The 24,365-nt window shown below is 39.4% G+C and overlaps 1 protein-coding gene and 1 pseudogene across 1 annotated transcript in view; both read left to right on the top strand.

Moving 5' to 3' along the window:
* Positions 1 to 24,365, top strand: part of ENTPD1 (ectonucleoside triphosphate diphosphohydrolase 1) — a 108,436-nt gene that overhangs the window by 27,043 nt on the left and 57,028 nt on the right. The window lies entirely within an intron of this gene.
* Positions 3,739 to 4,272, top strand: LOC122744304 (annotated as a pseudogene).

The raw sequence follows: 24,365 nt of genomic DNA, 5'->3' as shown, positions 1-24,365 counted from the left end.
AAAAAAATGTACAAAGAAATGAGAGAAATGATGAGTTTACACTGCAAAAAGAAGCACAAAACTTGACTGAGGAAAACAATTCCTTCAAAAATACAATTGGTCCAAATGTATGAGAAAAAATGGCCAAATGGGAGAAAAATTGGCTAAATGGGAGGAAAAAATTGGCCAAATGGAAAAAGACGTGCAAAAGCTTACTGAGGAAAATAATGCCTTAAAAATTAAAATTGGGCAGATGGAAGCTAATGACTTAATGAGACACCAAGTATCTGTCAAGCAGAATCAAAAGACTGAAAAAAATAGAAGAAAATGTGAAATACCTCATTGGAAAAACAACTGACCTTGAAAATAGATCCAGGAGAGATAATTTGAGAATTATTGGACTACCTGAAAACCATGATCAAGAAAAGAGTTTAGACACCATAGTCCAGGAAATTATCAAGGAGAACTGCCCTGAAATTGTAGAATCAGAGGATAAAATCATCATTGAAAGAATCCATTGAATCATTGAAAGAATATTGTAGCCAAACTCCAGAATTATCAGGTGAAGGAGAAAATACTCCAAGCAGCCAGAAAGAAACCATTTAAATATCATGGAGCCACAGTCAGTATTGCACAGGACCTGGCAGTTTCAACATTAAAGCATTGCAGGGCTTTGAATATGATATTCAGGAAGGCAAAGGAGCTTGGATTACAACTCATAATCAACTACCCAGCAAAATCGATCATTCTCTTTCAGAGGAAAAGATGGGCATTCAATGAAATAGAGGACTTCCAAGGCTTCCTAAGAACTGAACAGAAAATTTGGTCTCCAAATACAAGACTCAAGAGAAATATAAAGAGGTAAATGGCGGCGGGGGTGGGGTGGGGTGGGGAGGGTGTTCAATTGATGTTAAACTGCTTGCATCCCTACGAGGGAGGATAATACTTTTAACTCTTGGGATATGAATCTCTGTTAAGGTGTTGTTATTGAATTGATTTTGATCTGATTATATAAACTTAAGGGGCAGAATAAAAGAAGACTAGGGGAGGAGAGGAAGGGGGAGGTGGAATGGGGTTAATTACATCATATAAAGAGACACAAAAAGAATCCATTATGATAGAGGGAAAGAAGGGAGGGGTGAGCATTGTTTCAACCTTACTCTCATCAGATTTGGTTCAGGGGGGGAATAAAATATACTCCCATTTGTATAAAGGAACTTAGCTTACTTTTTAAGGAAACAAAAGGAGAAGGGGAAAAGGTGGTATTGATAGAAGGGAAGGCAGAAGTGGGGAGAAAAGGGGGCAAGAAAAAGAAGGGCAGCTGATAAAAGAGAGGGAAGATTGAAGGAGGCAGAAGCAAAATACTGGTCAAGAGGAATAGGGTGAAAGAAGGGAAAAAAAGAGTACAAACAAAGGGGAAAAGAGGATGGAGAGAAATAAACAGTTAATAATCTTAACTCTGAATGTGAACGGGATGAACGCTCCCATAAAATGGAAGTGAATAGCAGAGTGGATTAACAATCAGAATCCTACAATATGTTGTTTACAAGAAACACATTTGAAGCAGAGAGATACACACAGAGTAAAGGTAAAAGGTTGGAGCAAAATTTATTGTTTCAGCTGAAGTAAAAAAGCAGGGGTAGCAATCCTTATCTCAGACAAAGCAAAAGCAAAAAATAGATCTAATTAAAAGAGATAAGGAAGGAAACTACATCTTGCTAAAAAGTATGATAGATAATGAAGTAATATCAATACTAAACATGTATGCACCAAGTGGTATAGCATCCGAATTCATATAGGAGAAGTTAAAGTTAGAAGAGGAAATAGATAGCAAAACTATCTAGCAGGAGATCTGAACCTTCCCCTCTCAGAATTAGATAAATCTAACCACAAAATAAATAAGAAAAAAGTTAAAGAGGTGAATAGAATATTAGAAAAGTTAGATATGATAGATATTTGGAGAAAACTGAATGGGGATAGAAAGGAATATACCTTTTTCTCAGCAGTACATGGCACATACCTCAAAAATTGACATGTATTAGGGCACAAAAACCTCATAGTCAAATGTAGAAAGGCATAAATAGTAAATGTATCCTTCTCAGATCATGATGCAATAAAAATTACATGTAATAAAGAGCCATGGAAAGGTAGATTGAAAATTAATTGGAAACTAAAAAATCTCATCCTAAAGAATGAGTGGGTCAAACAACAAATCATAGAAACAATAACTTCATCCACAGAGAATGACAATAATGAGACAACATACCAAAACCTATGGATGCAGCCAAAGCAGTGCTAGGGGAAATTTTATATCTCTAAATGCTTACATGAATAAAAAGAGAAAGAGGAGACTCAATGAATTGGGCATGCAACTAAAAAAGCTAGAGAAAGAACAAATTAAACCCCATTAAATACTAAATTAGAAATTCTGAAAATTAAAGGAGAAATTAATTAAAATTGAAAGCAAACAATCTGGCTCCTGTCCCACCTTTCCAGGCATATTACACATAACTCCCTTTTGTGTCCTCTACAGTCCAGTGAAATTGGCCTCCTTACTGCTTCTTAAACATGACAATCTATTTTTCTTTTCTGTGTCTTTGCTCAAGTTGTTCCCCATGCACAAAATGTGCTCCCTTCTCAACTCTGTATGTTAGGATTGCTAGCTCCCTTTAATGCTTATTTCCAGCACTGCTTCCTCCACAACATCCTTTTCTGCTCTCCCCAGCTACTAGTAGCTTTGTGAAATTACCCAGCATTTATGTTATATTTATTTTTAACACTTTTTTTTGGTGGAGCAATGAGGGTTAAGTGACTTGCCCGGGGTAAGTGTCAAGTGTCTGAAGCAGGATTTGAACTCGGGTCCTCCTGAATCCAGGGCCAGTGTTTTATCTACTGTGCCACCTAGCTGCCCCCTATATTTATTTATTTATTAAGGTAATTGGAGTTAAGTGACTTGCCCAGGGTCACACAGCTAGTTGTCAAGTGTCTGAGGCCGGATTTGAACTCAGGTACTCCTGAATCCAGGGCTGGTGCTCTATCCACTGCACCACCTAGCTGTCCCCCCTATATTTATTTTTGAACATATATATTGCTTTTTTGATATAATGTAAACTCCTTTAAGGAGCTTGCTTTGACTTTATATCTGCAATGCCTAGTGCACAATGCTTGGAATTTAGTGGGTGTTTAATAAATGTCCATTAGTTAATGGATTGATGGACCAGTGTCACATTATTATGAGGTAAAGTGTGGCTTGGTTAGTATGTGGCTGATGCAGAATGTGGCTAGAGGTCTACAGAATCAAGAAGGTAGATGGAAGGAGTCTACCACAAGGGCATTGAAATCACCAAGTATATGTTGGTGCAGCTGTGAATTGGTCTAACCATTCTGAAAAGCAATTTGATATCATGCTGAGGTGACTGAAATGCCCATGTCCTCTGACTCAAAGATCCCATTGCTTGGCATATATCCTAATGAGGTCAGAGACAACAAAAGAGATCTTATGTACCTCAAAATATTCAAATTTTGTGGTAGCAAAGAACCAGAAATGAAGATGATATTTCTTGATTGGGGAATGACTAAACTAAATGTGGAAATTGAATGTAATTTTGCCAGGGCTGGGGCAGGGGCTGGTGCTGTGGTTTGGGCTGTTGGTGGGGTCTTGGAGCCTGAGGAGGCCAATCAGCGGGGGCACTGAGGCCTGAGAAGGCATTGTAGGACTGCTCCCCACCCCACACTAAGCAGTGGGGAGCCGGTGCAGCCATGAGTGGCTTTTTCTCAACTATTTTTTTCCAGTCTATTTGGAACTCAGGAGATGAGGATTTTAATTTTGGGATTAGCTGGAGCTGGAAAAACAACCATCTTGTACAGATTACAAGTTGGAGAAGTTGCTACTACTATTCCCACCATTGGTTTCAATGTTGAGATGGTAACACAAAACCCTTAAATTTCAAGTCTGGGATTTAGGAGGACAGACAAGTATCAGGCCATACTGGTGGTGTTATTATTCAAACACAGATACACTCATTTATGTTGTAGACAGCTGTGATTGAGACCAAATTGGAGTTTTCAAGTCAGTTAGTTGATATGTTGGAGGAAGAAGAGCTAAAGCAAGTGGTGTTTGCAAACAAACAGGACATGGAACAGGCCATGACCCCCACAGAGATGGCAAATTCATTCAGGCTCCCTGCCTTGAAGGACTGAAAATGGCAGATTTTCAAAACATCAGTAACCAAAGGCACTGGCCTTGATGAAGCAATGGAATGGTTAGTAGAAATGTTGAAGAGTTGGCAGTGACCTAACATAATGAAGGCAACATCAAACATCCCTTCTACAACAGTCACAAGAACTGCACAGTACCAAATGGTAATATAGTTTCTGGCATATATTGGACTGGTTGAAACACTTGTAAGAGTGAAAATAAAGTTTTTGTTCAAGAGATATCTTATCTTGATTGAACCAACTGAATGTCTATTCTGTATTATATACTCTTTTCTTGCTTTCTTCTTTCATCAAGGTAGCGTCTATTCATTTGTATAGAATTTCTAACCAGGTATGGTCCTTTTGAAAAATACATCCTTGTTGGAATCAAAATTTAATTTTGGGATTAGTGGCTGCAGTTTATTTGTTGTAAACCCTGATAAATATCCTGTCACTGTAAAAAATAAAATAAAAAAGTGAATGCAATATAGTATTGTTCCCTAGCATTGAATAACAGAGTAGAAAGAATAGAACGAAGCATGATGATACATATAAGAACAACCTATATTTGAAATAAGCAGAACTATGCAACCAGTGTTCACCATGACTACAACAATGTAAATAGAAAGAACAAAAAAACTGAATACTATACAATTATAATGCCAAGCTGGCTCTGGAGAAGAGTGAGAAAAGTACCTCCCTTTCTTTCTTCCTAGAAGTAGGAGACTACTTGTAACTTTAGTTTTGTTGCATATACTTTCAGATATGGTTGGTATGTTGGTTTGTTTTAATGGCAGGAATTCAGCTATAAAAAGACATCAATAAAAATAAGATACATTTTTTTGGTGGGCAATGAGGGTTAAGGGACTTCCCCAAGGTCACACAGCTAGTAAATGTCAAGTATCTGAGCCTGGATTTGAACTCAGGTCCTCCTGAATCCAGGGCTGGTGCTTTATCAACTGCGCTACCTAGCTGCCCCCTAAGATACTTTTTTTAAAATGATGCATTGAACTAGATGATCTCTAAAGTTTCTTTCAGCTCTGTGATCTGATTTAGACCAATGTACTGTAAATTCTCGATTATTGTGCCCAAATGGAGCCAGTTAATCCACAACAATAATCTACAAGCCCCACTGTGGCTGGTTTGGGATGAGTTTTTTGTGCTGACATTTGTATATGAGTGAGTATGTGGGGTGCTCTGGGAATTCACAGCTTGTCAGACTAAATATTGAAGCTACAGTGGGAAGACAGTTCAAGAGGAGTTGGAAAATTTGTGGTCTTAATACTAGATACCAGGATTTAAGCAGCAAGTCAGGACCTTTGCCAGAACCTTAAAGGAGAGAGCGCAATCTGAGTTCTAGGTCTTGGGGGAAGTTGACCATACCATACAGGAGGGGGATGTAAAGGAAAAAGTAGTGTTTCCTCCCCTTCTCTTTGGTGTCTGCCCCTGGAGTCAGCTCATCTAGGCTATTTTTCTTTCTTCCTTTTTATATGTTTTTCATTTCTTCCTCCACTTTTTTTTTGCTTTGATTTCAATTCAATAAGCATCTATTAATTATTTTCTGTGTGAAACAATGTTCTGGCACGTGGGGACATAAGACAAAATATAATAAAAAATAACAATTCACATGTATGTGGTGCTTTAGGGTTCTCCAAGATTTTTATATACATTATCTCATTTGTTAAAATAAAAAAAACAAACAACTTACCAAAAGTTCTGAAGTCTAAAGCCACAAGTTCCCCAAAACCCAATGTTTTTTCTCTTTCTCTTAAAAAATCCTCCTCCTCTTCCTTCCCCCTTTTCTTCTCCCTCCCCTTTACCCCCCTTCTTCATCACCAATCCATCTGACTAAGGAAGACGCTGATTTTTCAACATCTCCTCTTGGGAAGGGAAATCAACCACCTATCTTTGAATGCCACGCTATATTTCGAATTCCTTCTCTCTGACCCCAGAAGTACCGTGTAGCTTCTACTCCCCAATGATGTATGAAGTAGGAATTAAGACTATCACAGGAAACCTGATCTGCAGACTTGGTGAGCCATTTCCGAAAGGTTGCTCATTCCCCAGTCCAGAGACTCCTTCCTCTGCTCTTGTTGAAGAACTGTTCATTCAGGATATATGTTCCTTTGAGAATCTCTTCTGCAGATTCAGGACCCAGTACCTAATGTGAGGAGATGGGATATCTCCAAAGAAAAGTACTTTGCTTAGAATTCTTAGATCCTTCTGAATACAGCTCAAGTGCCTCTTCCAATGCCTGCTTCTCTCTCCAATGGTTAATGCTCTTTCCTCTTGAAATTGCTTTGTATAATTTTACTTCCTAATCTGTGTACCATGTTGGAGTCCAGCCTCCAACCCCTACCCCCCACCCGGTAGATTATAAGATCTTAGTGGTCGAGTTGTTTGGTCTTTGTCTTCATTCCCCCATACTTCGGCACTTAATAAGTTTCTGTGAATTGAATTGCACTGGATACCCTCATGAATGGAGAGAATCCAACTGTTTTTTATGATTCTATCTAATCTAATCCTTTTCATGGGAGCCATCCTTTTCTGGAGTCACCTCAGAGTTAATGTAACCTAATGCTGAATGTCAGCAATATCATCTATTTTTTTCTGGACTTGCACAGTATCCTAGAAATTTCAAGGGGGGAAGGGGCAATAGCATATCCCATTTTTCTCAGGTATGCAGCCAAGGGGCTTGCAGTAATTCTCTTTCATTTTTATCGTAGGAAACATGTTTCAATATCTTTAGGGAAGTTACATGAAAGAAAGAAATAACAAATATTTTGGGTTGCCCAGGAACTTGCTGTGAGAGATATCACTGATTGTGGCAAGGAGAAACAGGCATAAAGACGTGGTTTGGAGAGGAAAGAATTTGGTGAACAAACAACAGTGTACCAAGGAGGTCCTAGGGAGAAGCAGGATGTTGAAGAAGTAGGGTGATGGAGCAGAGCTGTACAAAAATGTTTTTTCTCCCATTGTGTAACTTTTCCCCGTTCAGATTATGTATGCCCTGTTTTTTTCAAGGGTGAATCCATCTGGATTATTTTTACAAAGTAATTCTCACACAGCTATTTCTTAATAGGAAATTTCAGGACTGTAGGTTCTTAAATAACTAAGTCTGTATAAAAACAGGGAGCCACAGGGATAAAACATTGAGGCCAAAAGATATTCTCTATTCCCAGACTTTTTCCTCAGACACACTACGGGTGGGATCAACAAAATACAGAACTGTTTGCTTTCAGTTAGCATTTAGCACGGTGCCTAGCACACAGTAGGCACTTAATACATGTTTAAGATTGATTGATTGATCATGAATAACGAATTAGGTAGCACACAAATGGTGCCACAGGTCTCATTTGGCACCTAGAACCTTTTTGAGCCATCTGTTGCCTACACTGCCAATATTAGTCTAGTCCTATTCCCAACCCAACTAGTATTTGTTAAATATATATATACTATGGCAAAGTAAGTCATCAGCAAACATTCATTAAGTGTGCTAGGCACTGTCGCTGAGTGCTGAGGATATCAAGAAAAAGAAAAAATAAGCCCTGCCCTCAAGGACATAACATCTCGTTGGGGAGAAAACACTGTTACCTAAAACTTGAATCCTGAATTATAGGAGGCAGTACTTGAACCCAGGCCTCTTCTGACTCCAAGGCCAGTTCTCTATCCATTATGCCAACAGTGGGGAAAATAAAGAAATAAAACAGGGTACATGGTTTTGCTCATTAAATGCTTACATCTGGCATAGTAAATTTAAAAGCATTGCTTAATCAGAAATAATCCAAATCGTCCATTGAATTGGCCTTTAAATGTATTCATGTTTCTTTTTACAAGGGAGCTACAAGAAGCAAGGCGTTAAGGAATCTATGCCCAGTTTACAAAAAGCAAGCAATAACTTGAACAAAAGAAACCACCAAGGAAGCTCAGAGAAACTTGGAACCAGGAAGATCTGAATTCAAATTCAGCCTCAGAGACTTACTAGCTATATAACCCTGTCAAGTCACTTAATCCCTATTTGCCTCAATTCCCTCATCTGTAAAATGGGAAAAACACTGGAGAAAGGAAATGGCAAACCCTCTAGTATCTTTGCCACGAAAACCTCATTGACGAAAAAAATCCAAGGGGTCATGTAGAGTCAAACTCAACTTAATGACTGTGAAAATGAATGTATAATTATATTTAATCATATGTTTTGAAATTTTTATTTTCCTATGGCTTAAAAGAACTAATGATAATTAAAATGACAACTATAGTGTGCTTTTAGACACACATTCACATACACTGAGAAATCCACAGAGTGAATAAATTGGAAGATAGAAGAAATCTGGTGGCTTTCAGGGTAAAAACAGGTTGATAAGCAACTCTAATAGGCATTAAACTAAAAGCAAATTATGCCTGAATTATATTCAGATACCTCTTAATTTAAGCTCTTTTACAAGTTACTCTCCTCTGCTCTCCTCCCCATATCTTCCACATCACCAAACCCCCTCCATCATTCATAGGTAGTACACAAGCTGCTAGCACAGGTGACAACATTCTTGTAATCCTGAAACAGAGTAAAGAGTATTATTTTGATGCATCTTGGGATTCCTGGGCAGCCAAGTGGCGTAGAAGACTAAGGCTTAATTCTTTTTTTTTTTTTTAATGTATGAGGTATTTTATTTTTTCCGTTACATGTAAAGATAGTTCTCAACTTTTGTTTATACATGCTTTACAATTTCAGATTTTTCTCCCTCCCTCCCCTCCCTCCCCCCTTCCCTAGACAGCAGGTAATCTGATATAGGTTATATCTATATATCTCTATACATATATATATAGATATAGATATATACACATAATAACATTAATCCTATTTCTGCATTAATCCTGTTACAAGAGAAAGAATCAGAGCAGTGATGCAAAACCTCAAAATAGAAAAAAAAAAAAACAACAGCACCCAAAACAAAAGAAATAATATGGTTCAATCAGCATCTATACTCCACAGTTCTTTCTTTCTTTCTTTTTCTTGGATTTGGAGATCCTCTTCTATCATGAGTTCCCTGGAACTCTTCTGTACCATTGCATTGGTGAGAAGAATATAGTCCATCACAGTAGGTCAACACTCAATGTTGATGATACTGTGTACAATGTTCTTCTGGTTCTGCTCATCTCACTCATCATCAGCTCACGTAAGACCCTCCAGGTTTCTCTGAACTCTTCCTGCTCATCATTTCTTACAGCACAATAGTATTCCATTGTATTCATATACCACAACTTGTCCAGCCATTCCCCAATTGATGGGCACCCCCTCAACTTCCAATTCCTTGCTACCACGTAAAGAGCAGCTATAAATATTTTTGTACATGTGGGTCCCTTTCCCCCTTCCATGATTTCTTTGGGCAAAAGACCTAAAAGTGGGATTGCTGGGTCAAAGGGTATGCACAGCTTTATCGCCCTTTGGGCATAATTCCAAATTGCTCTCCAGAATGGTTGGATCAGCTCACAGCTCCACCAACAATGCATTAGTGTTCCAATTTTCCCACAGCCTCTCCAACATTTATTATCTTCCTTTTTTGTCATTTTAGCCAATCTGATAGGTGTCAGGTGGTATCTCAGAGTTGTTTTAATTTGCATCTCTCTAATCATTAGAGATTTAGAGCATTTTTTCATATGGGAATAGATAGCTTTGGTTTCTTCATCAGAAAACTGCCTGTTCATATCCTTTGACCATTTCTCAATTGGGGAATGACTTGGATTCTTATAAATTTGATTTAATTCCCTATATATTTTAGAGATGAGGCCTTTATCAGAAGTACTGGCCTCAAAAATTGTTTCCCAGCTTTCTGCCTCCCTTCTAATTTTGGATGCATTGCTTCTGTTTGTACAAAAGGCTTAATTCTTAAGGACAGAGACTTTGCTCTATTCTTCACTAAGTTCATTATTGTTATAAAAATCTCTTTTGAGTGACCATGGATGTAATTGAGGAGGCTGTGTAATTTTCTGGGGCTTGATGTGGTCAGCACAACATCCACAAACAACATCTGGAGGACATCACTAATTATGAAGAGCTCCCCTTCTATTTGAACTATATAAAATCCTCCATGATAGTGATGAATATCTGGGGTACTTTTGGCTCAATTGGCAATTACTATAACTTGGCCCTAGACCATCACTTTGAAGTAAATTTGAGGCATAAAATGCAAGGGATATGCCATATTTGAAATGAGAAGGGCATTTCCCAACAAATATCATCCTGGTGAATAACAGAAGATATACCATGCCAACTGTCAGTATTGATCTTGCCCACAATTATAATGAACCTTTAGATAGGAGCATGTGGTATCTCTATAACAATGTGAATCTGGGCCAGGACAAATGTTTCCCACAATCTGGAGGCTTTATCTTAGGTTGGTTTCAGGGAAACTTCTATCAGCCTCAAATTACTATCACCATCTGCTGTATTCACACTTACTTATAAGTCACTAACTACTACTGGGGGAAATCTCACAATTGCACTGACTGGGCTCCTCTCCTGATTCTGGGCTTTCTCTACCCTCACAAAGAAAAGTCTTCACTCTGGAAACTTTTGTCACCCCTGGATTTCTCACATTGGAAGTACCCTATGCCCCGTACCCTCTTTTATTTGGCTGGTTCCTCCATAACCTTCATTTTAAGGAGGATGACTAGGCCAGACATGAATTGCTTTTTCTCCAGGATGCATTTCTGACTCTTTAAATTTCCTCTACAATGCTCCACCTTCTCCCAGTCTTCCCTTTTCAATTTCCTGTTGTCTTCCCTCATTAAACTGAAAATTCCTTGAGGGTAGCTTTAGCCTCTCTTTTTGCTTCTCTTTATATTCCCAGTGCTTAGCACAGTGTCTAGCACAGAGAAAGAGATAATAAATGTTTGTTGTTGAGGACTGGAAAACTAGATATCTGACATTTCACACGGTTCAGTGGATTTTAAGATGAGAGGCCAAAGATGTGAGGTCTTAGAGTACTGCCAAAGAAACTGGGGCTCCATTGTTGGGGGCGTGTGTATCTACAAATACACATTCTTACCACACATTGGTAAATTGCTAGTGGGAGATTCTGCCAATGTTCTCACCCACTGGATATAAATAAGAAGTGTTTTGCAAAATCGGTCTTGCCCATTGGGCTGGCTCTTCCATTTTGGTATGTTGGGGCAGACAGTTAAGTGGAAGGAATGTGCTTGTCCTGGAGGCAATCAATAAAAGATTGTTAAATTTGCTGGCTGGATTACAGGGAATTCCTGTCTGTAACCTCCTTGATACCACTTTGCTGCAAATAGACCCCTTTGCCAGCTAAAAAAAAATTAAATATGGAATTCTACTCTGATCACAAAGCCCCACTGTGCTCCTTCCAGGCTACTATATACTAGGAAATTTAGTGAAAGGAAAGTGTGCATGTGGATTCTAGGAGGAGGAGAAAGGGGGAAGGGGAAACTTATTTATTCCTTATCTCACACACAGAACCTAAATTGGCTCTTAGTTTTCACAATCATTTCCATTCTTAGTATTACCACCACTGGATTTGTGAAGACCACACCTGCTGTTGATAGATCTAATGGGACTTTTCTTTTTCCAATCTCCTACCCCAAACCTGGTTCCCAGCACATAGTAGGTGCTTAATAAATGCTTGTTGGATTATACTACATCAGGTGCAGTACCCTCCCTCTCATCTGAGCTGCTTATAAAAGGAGAGTTATACAAGTTTATGGGCTGGTGTTTTCTAGGCGTCCCTAAGATTTCAGCTGTGAGCTAATAAGTTGGAAAAGAAACAGAACAAGAAAGCCAAGTGAGAACTCTTTATAGCAAAGAAGTGCAGCTCCAAAGAACCTGGTTTCCCTAAGTGCCCTCTTGGGTTCCCTGTTTTCTATGTCTTTGAGGAACAGGTCTTGTGCATTAGCTTATTTTGTAAGCTTTTGGAAGTCCTAGGCAGGGCATATAACAAAAGGCCAGGCACCATGTCACAAAGTCAACAATAGTATGTCTTTATCCATACCTTTTGAGCCTTTTCTTATATTCTTGGTTATGTCACAGGACTCTGACACTTATGTTCATAAATCAGCTAAATTGTCAAAGATGTAGCTGCTGAACTGGGGATGGCAGAAAGGCAAGACTGGGAAACAGGGCTGGAGTTTATTCAGTCTTGGGGGTGGTACCCTTCTTTCGTAGTCTCCTTGATAGATTTTCTTGGTGTTTTCTGAATTTTAAGGCTACAGAACAGTTGGAGTGTGAACAGAGCAGATGAGTACTGATTACATCCTCTATTGCCTTCAGTATAAAAGTGAAAGCAGCATAGAATAAGGTGCTTGCCTTAACACTCAAAACCTATCGACCTTTGCACCTTGTTCTACCTTCTCCTACCTCTCATTCCATCTTTCTGTCTCTCCATCTTTTTTTTGGGGGGGGGCAGGACAATGAGGCTTAAGTGACTTGCCCAGGGTCACACAGCTAGTAAGTGTGTCTAAGGCCAGATTTGAACTCAGGTCTTCCCAAATCCAGGGCTGGTGTTCTATCCACTGCATCACCTAGCTGCCCCTCTTCATCATATCTTATTTCTATTTGCTATGTGTTTTTGTCTTATCTAATGTCTACTGTTTTTCTGTTTTTCTCTGTCTCTGTCTTTCCGTCTCTCTCTCTGTTTCTTTCTCTGTATGTCTCCCTCTCCCTCCCTCCCCCTCTTCCCTTTTTTCTATTGATATGCTTAAACAACATTAGTAATAAAATGAAAGGATTTGTATTTTTATTTTTTGAATAAAGCTTTATGTTTCCCATTTTATTTTTCAAAAGCAGGCAACTGAAGAGTACTCTAAAGATAAATATGAGATGATTTCTTTTTTCACTTGTGTGGTTCACTTAAAAAAACTATTGGTGAATCCCCCTCCCCTCTTCTCTTCCAGCAATCTAACACATAGGTAGGTGTTATTTTGCCATTACCCTCTTCCATAATTTAATTCTCAGTGTGGATCTCTGTACCTCTACTCAGTAGCATGGCTGTTTTATTCTCAAATCATAACTTTATATAATTTTTAATATAAGGAGTTGAATTGTAGAATTGGAATATGAGAATCTTGCCAGTTATAGAGTCACACTCTATTTCTTTTATGAGGTAATAGGTCACAAGATCAGTTCTTTTAAATCTCAAATATAGAATTAAACACTTTTAGAGCTGAGGCTGACCACATTTCAGAGCTTGAGATGGACAAATCTGGCTTAACAAATTTGTTTTGCATCCAGGGTGCAGCTCCCAAATTTGGGGAGCCAAGAAAAGATTTTAGCTTTGGGTGAAAGAAAAGGGAAAAGGGCCAGCTAGGTGGTGCAGTGGATAGAGCAGTGACCCTGGGGTCAGGAGGATCTGAGTTCAAATCCGGCCTCAGACACTTGACACTTGCTAGCTGTGTGACCCTGGGCAAGTCACTTAACCCCAATTGCCTCACCAAAAACCAAAACCAAAAAAAACCAGAGAGAAAGAAAGAAAAAGAAAGAAAGACAGAAAGAAAGAAAGAAAGAAAGAAAGAAAGAAAGAAAGACAGAAAGAAAGAAAGAAAGAAAGAAAGAGAAAAGGGAAAAGGAGTATGGGCTGAAGATCTCATATTACTATAGAGCATTAACCCAAATAAGGATCGCCAAAGATCTATCAGAAGCATCCTGCAGTTTGCTCTGGAAGAGGCTCAAAGAGGGAGTTAAACATCTCTGGAAAGAGAACTTCCTGGAATATAACTGCCCTAAAGGAAAGTGTCTTCTATCTCTACATATCCGTGTCCCTTTTCTTTTCCTTTGAATGCTCACAGGAAGAAAAAACAAACAGCATATCAGGCCTGACAGTTTGGTACTGACTAGAGTAGACCCAGGAGCTTCTGGGCAGCTACCCGCTGCTGTTTGTCTATTCACTGGGGTACTGTCTGGTGTCTATTACAAATAACTGACTCTATGAACTCAAGTTGTTTTTTTAAAAAATGAACATCTCATAAAGGAACAATTTAATTCAATAGCATATGTTACAAATAAGAGCTAACATTAGTATCACTGACCTTTAAAGTTTAAAAAGCACTTGGCATACATGAGAATCACAGAGTTTGAGGGTTGGAAGGCACCTCAGAAGCTATCTCCCTTAGGCCAACTCTTCTACCAAAGGAATTCCTGCTATAGCATACCCAATAAGTGCTCATCCAACGTCTGCTTGAAGACCTTCGAGGAGGGGGAACCTAATCCCTTTCTGGACACCATATTCCACTTTGTGACAGCACTAATTGTTAAGAAGTTTTTCCTGGGGCAGCTAGGTGGCGCAGTGGATAGAGCACTGGCCCTGGAGTCAGGAGTCTCTGAGTTCAAATCCGACTTCAGACACTTAACACTTACTAGCTGTGTGACCCTGGGCAAGTCACTTAACCCCAATTGCCTCACTAAAAAAAAAAAAAAAAAAAGAAGAAGAAGAAGAAGTTTTTCCTGACATCATGCCTAAATTTGCTTCTTTGCAACTGCATCTTCCACCTGCTGGTCCTGGTTCTTCCCTCTGAGGCCAAAAAGAACAAATCTAATCCTTCCCTTTACATGAAAACCCTTCAGATATTTGAAAACAGTTATCAATGTCCTTCAGAAACCATGGTTCCTAGAATTGGGCAGAGCATTCCCATGAGATCTGACAAGGGCAGGGTAAGAGGGGCTCTCACCACATGATTGCTGGGAGCTATGCTTCTCTCAATGCAGCCCCAGATCTTACCAGCTTTTTTGTCTGCCACATCATGCTGCTGATTCATATTGAGCATATATTATTTCTCTGTCATTTTTACAACAACCCTATTTAGGGCTTTTTAAAAAATTGTTGAGAACTCCAAGATGTTCTCCAGTTGTCTTCTAATAATGATGCCCTGATGTAAACTCAGATCCTGGGCCAAGATGGCTGCCTGAATGGAATGGGAACATCCAGCTCCTTCATATCTTACTCTGGCAAAAATCTGAAATTTGAATCATAATGAATAATGATCGAGGAATCCAATGAGAATTATAGGAAATGGCTTCTGCCCCAAAACTACATTAAAAGTCAACCAGAGAGGCAGCTAGATGGTGCAGTGGATAGAGCACCAGCCTGGAGTCAGGAGGACCTGAGTTCAAATCCGGCCTCAGACACTTAACACTTACTAGCTGTGTGACCCTGGGCAAGCCACTTAACCCCAATTGCCTCACACACACACACACACAAAATAATTTAAAAAGTCAACCAGAAATCCATGGGCAATAGGAAAGGGGCCAAATTCAAGAAAGGCCAGCCCTCTAGCTTGGCCAGTGATGGGCCAGAGATACATATATGTAAAGAATTAATTGTTATTTGAGGTTTTTATGATTCCATCTTTTGGCTAGAATTAAAAAAAAAAACACCTTGGTGCATGCACTGGCCTCTGGGGCTCTGCTAATGGCAAGGCGCTCCACCCACTGGTTGTAGCTGTCGCCATGGCGCTGGCACCTCATGTCATCACCACTCGCCTACATGGGCCTGGCAAAATTATAATGATTGGAAGCCTAGTGAGATCAGTCATGTGACTGTCAGAGCGGGCATCCCATTGGCTTGGGGCTGTCTGGGGCCTGCTGGGAAGAAGGAAAAAATTCTAGCCAAAAGATGGGGTCATAAAAACCTCAAACAACAATTAATTCTTTATATATAGATTGCAAAATACTGTATCTGGAGATAGCAAGAGTAGACCCTGCCATGCCCCAGACTTAGGGAGGTCAGAAATTCCCAAGATAGATGGTCTCAGGATGAATAACTTAGCCATCTTGGGGATCAGTGTAGACAGAAGTGCTCAGGTAGGAACATCTAAGGTGCCCAGGGCCTCTCAGGTCCCTATCACTCTCTCATGAAATGTCATAGAAGTTCTGAAGCTCTTATCCTCTAAATATCAAAGATACAGAGAGGTCTAATTCCAGGAAAGAGGTCAATGTAGGAACTCAAGGGATCCAGGGTTACACCAAGCAGGGCCTACCCACTCAAAAGCGCAAGAAAGGGGGAACAACCTGCTCCTCAAATAAAATTCAAATTCAGGAACTAAAGCTGAAGAGAATAGTAAAGCAAAGGAGACACCAACCAATACAAAAAAAAAAAATTATTGTAGATTCTTCTCCAAAGGAGAGTAACTCAATAATGGCAAGATACAGACTCAGAGAAAACAATTAGATTTTTCACTAAGACTAAATGATTATCTAGAAGATAATTAAGCAATAGATAAAATAATAAATAGCTAAGAAAAGAAAATGGCAAACATTACCCAAATAAAGACTCCCTGAAAATTAGAATAAACCAAACACAAATCAATGACACTATAGTTTAAGAATTAATAAATGAAACTGCCCTGATGTATTAAAACTATAAAGCAAAGTGAAAACATAAATAACCCACTGATCACCTCCTGAAAAGCACTCAAAACTAAAAGTAACAGGAATGTTATAGCCAAAATTTCTCACTCCTACATCAAAGAAAAAAAAATATTCCAAGCATAGAGAAAAATGTAGTTTAAGTACCAAGGAACTACAGTCCAATATCACACTAGACATGATAGCTTCTGTTGTAAAGGAAAGGAGAACTTGTAATAAATATTTCTGAAGGCAAAAAAAAATTTTAATAGAGGATTACAACCCGGTAGAACTTAACCTGCAAAGTTAATTATAACCCTAAAGGGGGAAAACATAAACCTTTAATTGAATAGAGGAGAGGTGTCAAATATGCTGCCCGTAGGCTCTTTGTACACTCTTTTTTTTTTTTTAGTGAGGCAATTGGGGTTAAGTGACTTGCCCAGGGTCACACAGCTAGTAAGTGTTAAGGGTCTGAGGCCAGATTTGAACTCAGGTACTCCTGACTCCAGGGCCGGTGCTCTATCCACTGCGCCACCTAGTTGCCCCTGTTTGTACACTCTTGAGTGCAACGCAAACTAGATTAAAAAATAACTGGGAAATGTTTAACAAAATAAATAAAGATACAATATAGATAATATTAAAATTTAAAACTAAGCCAATATGCAGTCCCCAGAGATTTGTAGTTATGGTTTAGTGGTCTCCATTATATTTGAATTTGACACCACTGGAATAGAGGAATTGCAATGATTTCTGATTTAAAGATTAGAGCTGAAGAGGAACTTTGAAATACAAATGCAAAAATCCAGAGAAATATATAAAGGTAAATTTATTTGAACAATTAGAAGGTGCTATATGATGATGTAGTACTAATGTTCTAGTAGGGAGAAAAGAAATAAGTATCCCTTCAGAACCTAAATGTCTTCAAAAGGTACTGAAGGAGTTAAATAAGAAAAACAGGGAACCTGGGGATGCATTGGTTCTTTTCTTTTCTTTTCTTTCTTTTCTTTTTTTTTGGCAGGACAATGAGGGTTAAGTGACTTGCCCAGGGTCACATAGCTAGTAAGTGTCAAGTGTCTGAGGCCAGATTTGAACTCAGGTCCTCCTAAATCCAGGACCTGTGCTTTATCCACTGCGCCATCTAGCTGTCCCCCATTGGTTCTTTTCTGATGGCTTTTTAAAAAGGATATAAAGTGGGAATACACTGGAATTAGAAAAAAGATGGTGGAATTTGCTATTTCTCATAATTTAAGTATGTGGGGAGAATGTGGAGGGAGGAGTAAAAGGAGCAGGTGTCAGATGAATTGCACTCATCTGAAATGGACAAAGTGGGGTTGAACAAACGCACACAATTTGGTGGAGAAACACATCAAACTTAATATATGGAAGCAAATGGGATGGGAACTGGAATTAAGAGAGAGGATAATATTGGGTAGAAAGTAGACATAAGAAAAACAAACTTCCTGATTCTGAACAGAAAATTAAAGTGGGGGTAGGGGACAGGGAGAGAAACAATTAACTAAAATCTAAGGGCAAGTGGTTACCCATTAATTGGGGAGTGACTTTGATATGTGGATGTAATGGAATATTATTGTGCCATAAGAAATAACAAAAGATGATGATTGGATGAAGATCAGGATTGATTGATGACAATATGGATGGATTGATGATGATGATGATGAGAATTGATTGATGGTGAAGATAAAACATGTGGTACTTACTTTGCTGGGCTATTGTGAAGAAAATTCTTTGTCAGGTATAAGGTACTATATAAATGTGATCTATTACTGTTGTGGCAAGAATCAACCTCATGGGTTTATTGTAAGGAAATCTCTCTTTAAAGTACTACATAAATGTAGTTTACTATAAAAAATGATGAACATTATGCTATCAGAAAAACCTGGAAAGACCTACATGAGCTGATGCAATGCGAAATGTACTGTATATAAAATAACAGCAATATTGTAAGATGATCTGCTGTGAATGACTTGCTTATTTTCAGCAATGCAATGACCCATGACAACTCTGAAGATCCTATGAAAAATGCAGTCCATCTACAGATGGGCAAGTCACTTAACTCTCATTGACCCCCCAAAAAAAGAAATACAAGGTAAAAGCAACTCTGTTTTTTTTTTGGTGAGGTAATTGGGGTTAAGTGACTTGCCCAGGGTCACACAGCTAGTAAGTGTCAAGTGTCTGAGGCCGGATTTGAACTTAAGTCCTCCTGACTCCAGGGCTGGTGCTCTATCCACTATGCCACCTAGCTGCCCCAGTAAAAGCAACTCTTACTGCTATGCAGTAACTTAGGAGGCAGATTGACATCCCTGAGGCAAGGGAATACAGTGGACTGATGACCAAAATTGGAATCAGAGGATCTGGGTTCGAATAATAACTCTGCCATTTGCTACCTGGACAAATCAGTTAACCTATCTGGGCCTCAGTTTCCTCATTGTAAAATGGGGGAGTCAGACCAGACACTATCTTTCCAAACTGTCCAAACCAATCTTCTTGCTGTTCCTCATATAGTCAATCAATCACCAAGCATTTCTTGAGTGCCTCATATAGTCTATCTTCTCTCTCAATGTGTTTGCATCTCATTCCTGGAATTCACTCTCTGGTTTGCTTCAAAACCCAGCTCAAACACCATCTCCTACTTCAGGCTTTTCGTGATACCCTCCGTTGCTAGTGCCTTGCCACAGAGTTACCTTCTATTCTGAATATTCCTCTCTATATTTACTTCTTCCCACAAGAGCTGTTTCCTTTCTGGTGTTTGTTTCCCCAGTGCCTGTCAGACAGTAGGCACTTAAGAAATACTTGGTGATTGATTGATTAATTCTAGCTTTAAATCTGTAATCCAGTAGTTCCCACTATCCATGGGCATGCATTGAAAAGAAGATGTCACAATACGGTCACAGCAATAACTAGCCAACCAAAAGGAGTCACCCATCCCTAATGTTTCCCCTTATCTACTCATCAGGGTCAGGTCTGTTAAAGACCTCATTGAAGCCAGGCCTGATGCTGGTGATGACTTGCCCACTTGCCAATGCAACTGATCATGCCATAGATATTCAGGAGATTAGGATAGGGCTGTGTGTCTGGGGCAGTTGTTGGGGTCAATAAATCAGCAGGAGGCAGTAAGGTCCACTCAAGACCCCATTGGGCATTGGTATCAAAAGATAGTATGATTAAAAAGACTTCAAAATAAAAAGACCTAAGTTTCTGGAAACCAGTCTGAATTTAGACAGTATCAACTACAGGGTATTCCCTGAATTTTTGAAAGCTCTGGATTTTGGCAGGATCATAGAATTATCTCCCTTGCTCTGACTAGTACCAGTTCATCCACTCATCTCATCCCTTGGAGACTAGTACCCATAATCACTCTGGTAATTCACCCTAGCTTGGCCTTTGGATCATTCTGTTTTCCTCCCAGTTTGAATTGTGTACACACTCCTCACAATCTCATCCCAGGTGAGAATTATACCATTTTGGGATTTTGCTGGTCCTTCCTCAGGCATAGTCCCATAACATGGATCCAGAAGAACTTCTAGGGGCAGCTAGGTAGCAAAGTGGATAAAGCACCAACCCTGGATTCAGGAGGACCTGAGTTCAAATCCAGCCTCAGACACTTGACACTTACTAGCTGTGTGACCCTGGGCAAGTCACTGAACCCTCATTGCCCTGCAAAAAACAAAAACAAAAAACCCCAGAAGAACTTTTACATCTGTAGTGTTGGGTCTCCATCCTCCTCTGTCTCTGTGGATAAGTATAAGCCTCTGAAATTTCAGTGAACAAATCAGCATGCATTTATTAAATACTTACTGTATGGGGTACCTAGGTGGTGCAGTGGATAGAGCACTGGCCCTGGAGTCAGGAGGACCTGAGTTCAAATTCGGCCTCAGACACTTAACACTTACTAGCTGTGTGACCCTGGGCAAGTTGCTTAACCCCAATTGCCTCACCAAAAAATAAAAAAGAAAGAAAGAAAGAAAGAAAGAAAGAAGGAAAGAAAGAAAGAAAGAAAGAAAGAAAGAAAGAAAGAAAGAAAGAAAGAAAGAAAGAAAGAAAGAAAGAAAGAAAGAAAGAAAGAAAGAAAGAAAGAAAGGAAGGAAGAAAGAAGGAAGGAAGGAAAAAAGAAAAAAAAGTAATACTGTGTGCCAGGCTAAGAGCTGTGAGTACAAATGCAAGCAGAAAGACAGCCCCTGCCCTCATGGAGCTGACATTTTAACAAGAATAGACAACATATAAAGGGAAACTGAAAAGGGAGTAGGGAGGAAAGGTGAAGGTAAGGGAATCTAGGACATTGTAGAGAAAGTCCAGAAGAGTCAGGAATGAAGCCTGGAGAGGAATTAAATCATTGCCAGTCTGGGATGTGTGTGGAACCAGCCAATTAGAGGGACAGACTGCAGGGGTGCAGGATGCTTTAAATATGAGAAATCCAGGGATCCTGCAGGGTGAAGAGATTTCTAGGGCATTGTAGAGAAACACTCGGAGAATCAAGAATGTAGCCTGGAATGAAGGGGAATTCCTTTTTTAGAATTAAGAGCCCAGCAGGTTTGTCCTATAACTTTTAGTTGAGGAGGGTAGGCAGAAAGAACGGGGGAGGGCGGACTGAAGTGGGAGCATGGGGACAGAACAAGGACTTTGGCAGGGATTTGTGGGTTGCAGAAGCAAGCCAAGACATAGCCTTGCCTTCTCAAGTTACAGAAAAAAGCAGCCTATGAGATGGAATAAACTGGGAATCTGTTAAATTGGTAAACAAACGTTCCTAAGGCTGAGGCTTCTCCTGCTTTATCCATAAAAGGCAAGGTTGAACCAGGAAGGCAGGCTAACTTTAGGAGTTATCTCAGCAGTTAATTGTAATGCAAAAGTTATCCACAAGTTATTAATTCACTATGCATTTATATTTTGTACTTAGATAGCAGGTTTGATAGGAAAGATACTTCTACACTACGGTTTTGTTGGGGGAGGTTGGCTTGAGTTTTTTTGCATTGACTTAATTCATTCAACAAAGATTTATTATTCACTTACCTGTGCTGTGCAGTAGGGAAGATACAAAGGTAAATTCAACTCAGCATCTGCCCCGAAAGCTCTTACAATCTACAGGGAGAGATAAGACATTCTCAGAGATAAAATATAAATTACAATATAAGTACATAAAAGGAATATAAAAGTATATAAGTACACAAAAATCATATAAAAGTGCTTTGAAGTCATATGAGGGGAGAAACGACTTACAGCTAGAGGGATCAGAGAAGGGAAGCTTCATGAAAGAAGGATTTAAGCTGGATCTTGTATATTCAATAAGCAGAGATAGTGGATAGGCAGCAATCTATGAGTAGTCACAGCATAAGCAAAAGCATGGAGATGAGAAAATACAGGACATGTTCAAGGGATATCCCATAATCCAGTCTGGCTAGAACATAAAGGCAAATGAGCCCTCTGAGTAGGAAGACAGACCATGAGATCACAGATCATAGGATTTTCACTTTCAGGCCAGCTCCAAGTGTATAGGTCCAAAAGACCTCAAGGAGAATGAATAAGTTCTAGAACCATTCTGGAGCAAAGACCCTCACTAGGACAAACAGTGGGTTAGGTTAGGGCTCTTGAGTCTACCCTATGTCTAATCTTATACCTACCTATAATCTAAACAGCCATGAGTTAAAAGAAACCAGCCAAGGACCTCATTGGCCTCAGTGTATTCTTTTCCCTATGGATGTACAAAATAAAAAAATAGAGCAGAAAAGTTTTCATTCCAATTAGTCAGCAAGTCCGTCAGCCAGCCACTTTTATGGAGCAGCTGCATTCTATAAAAGCTTGGGCTCTGTGCATGTGTGTGTTTTTGGGTCAAAGTTGCAAAGTGAATAAAATCTCCCTCCCTCAAGGAGTTACAATACGTTGGAAAAGCCAATATGTACACAAGGACAGTTTTAAAGAGTAGTATTCTCTACTAGGAGAGTAGGATCTAGAGGCAAGCAAAGCAGGCAGCCATGCAGGGGGTGGCATGTCATGGGAGCCATGAACAGTAACACTTGTTACTGTATTCTTTCTTTTTTTTAAGTAACAGTAAATATCTTTAATGCGAGAAAACTATTATCTATGTTCTATTCTGGGTGCTTATTTACAATAATCCAAGTTACTGTAATATGTAAAGTTTTCCCTAGGGGTGCACACAGGGAGTGAAGCTTTCAATCCTTGCCTAGAGTACACAAGTGTCTTATCAGCCTTCCATTTGCTCATTGTAGATTTCTTTCTGGCTAAAAGATCTCCAAGTAAAAACTTAGTAAAATAAACAGACAATACTGATAGCAGACATTCAATGAATCAATGAAAAGCAGCTATCAAGAACTTATTATGTGCCACTAAGCACTAGGAATTCAGATACAAAAGGAAGATAGCATGTGCCTTCAAAGAGCTTAAATGCTAGTAGAGGGAGAAAATACTTACATAGGCCTGCTCAGGATTATCCCCACTTCTTTACCAATAAATTGGGTCACTGTGGCATGATTACCTCAGGTTCAAGGTACTCTTGTGGGTCCTCGTTCCTAAAACTATGTATCACAAGCCCCAATCTACATGTTCATCCTTAATAGTCAGCCACTTGACATAATTAAGTCAAAGAAAGGCATTTAACTAAAATGTCACAGCTCTAACAATAGAAACAAAATATTCCCTATATAAACATGGGATGAACACTCCACCAGGCTCAGTGGGGAAGAATAATTATAAAGATTTAAAAAATATTAGTAGAGAGGCACACAAATAGGGAACAGATGTGGCCAATGCAACTCACACCTCTGGTACTGCAGGCTTCTTATGTCTTTTCTCCTGGAGTCCTTACACTATCTTTTCTGGAATAGCTATCTCTGCTGGGCAGGTCAATATGTTGTATGTCCTTGGTGCTCACATCTCCATGTCTTAACTTTGAGGGAAAGATGGAAGATGATTCCCTCTTATGGCCTGGGTTTTTCCTTTATAGCTGTCTATTTTATTGGATGCCAGATTTTCTCTTTCAACTCAATCTAGGGTAGCTTGGGATTTTTTTTGTTTGTTTGTTTGGTTTTGGTTTTTTTGTATTTTCCTTTTTTTTTTTTTTTTTTTGGTGAGGCAATTGGGGTTAAGCGACTTGCCTAGGGTCACACAGCTAGTGTCAAGTGTCTGAGGCCGGATTTGAACTCAGGTCCTCCTGACTCCAGGGCCAGTGCTCTATCTACTGTGCCACCTAGCTGCCCTGGGTAGCTTGTTTTTAACATTGGGACAAGGGTATAGCTGATCTTCCCATAGAATTATTATTACGTGTTCCCTGTGTGGCACCAGTTGTCTTCATCCAACTTCCAAGGCCATATTCCTCTCAAGTTGGTTGAGTTACTTCTTTAATACCTCCTAAAGAAGTAAGGAAATGTGAATACTTTAGCTGAACAACAAAAATTTGTAAGGGAAACACTTCATATAATCTTTGATAAGGTTATTCAGAGGGTGAGTCACTCAAGGTTCTATTCCTTCTACAAGTATTGAATGTGCCACCTCAAGTTTTACAACTTTGCAACTTTATAATCTGTAAATATGTCACTTAAGGTGGCCATTGTCTAAAAAAGGACAAAATCTGAAATGGGCTTTGGCCCACACCCTAACACATAAGGGAATGATGGCCAGGGAAGGAGGTTTTGGTTTGGGGAGTTACAGGTATGGTGAGTAGAACTGTAGGGGAACCAGTAATAGACCCTTTCCAAAAGAAATAGTTATTTTGATTTGATTGCTGTGCCCAGCACAAGAGATTGAAACTGATGATGGTGGCAGGGCAGGTAGCAAGGAGATGGATGGGCTGGGAAGCAATCCAGCATCC

This window comes from Dromiciops gliroides, chromosome 2, assembly GCF_019393635.1.
Source record: "Dromiciops gliroides isolate mDroGli1 chromosome 2, mDroGli1.pri, whole genome shotgun sequence".
Classification (NCBI taxonomy): Eukaryota; Metazoa; Chordata; class Mammalia; order Microbiotheria; family Microbiotheriidae; genus Dromiciops; species Dromiciops gliroides.
This window is presented reverse-complemented; position numbering and strand designations above follow the sequence as displayed.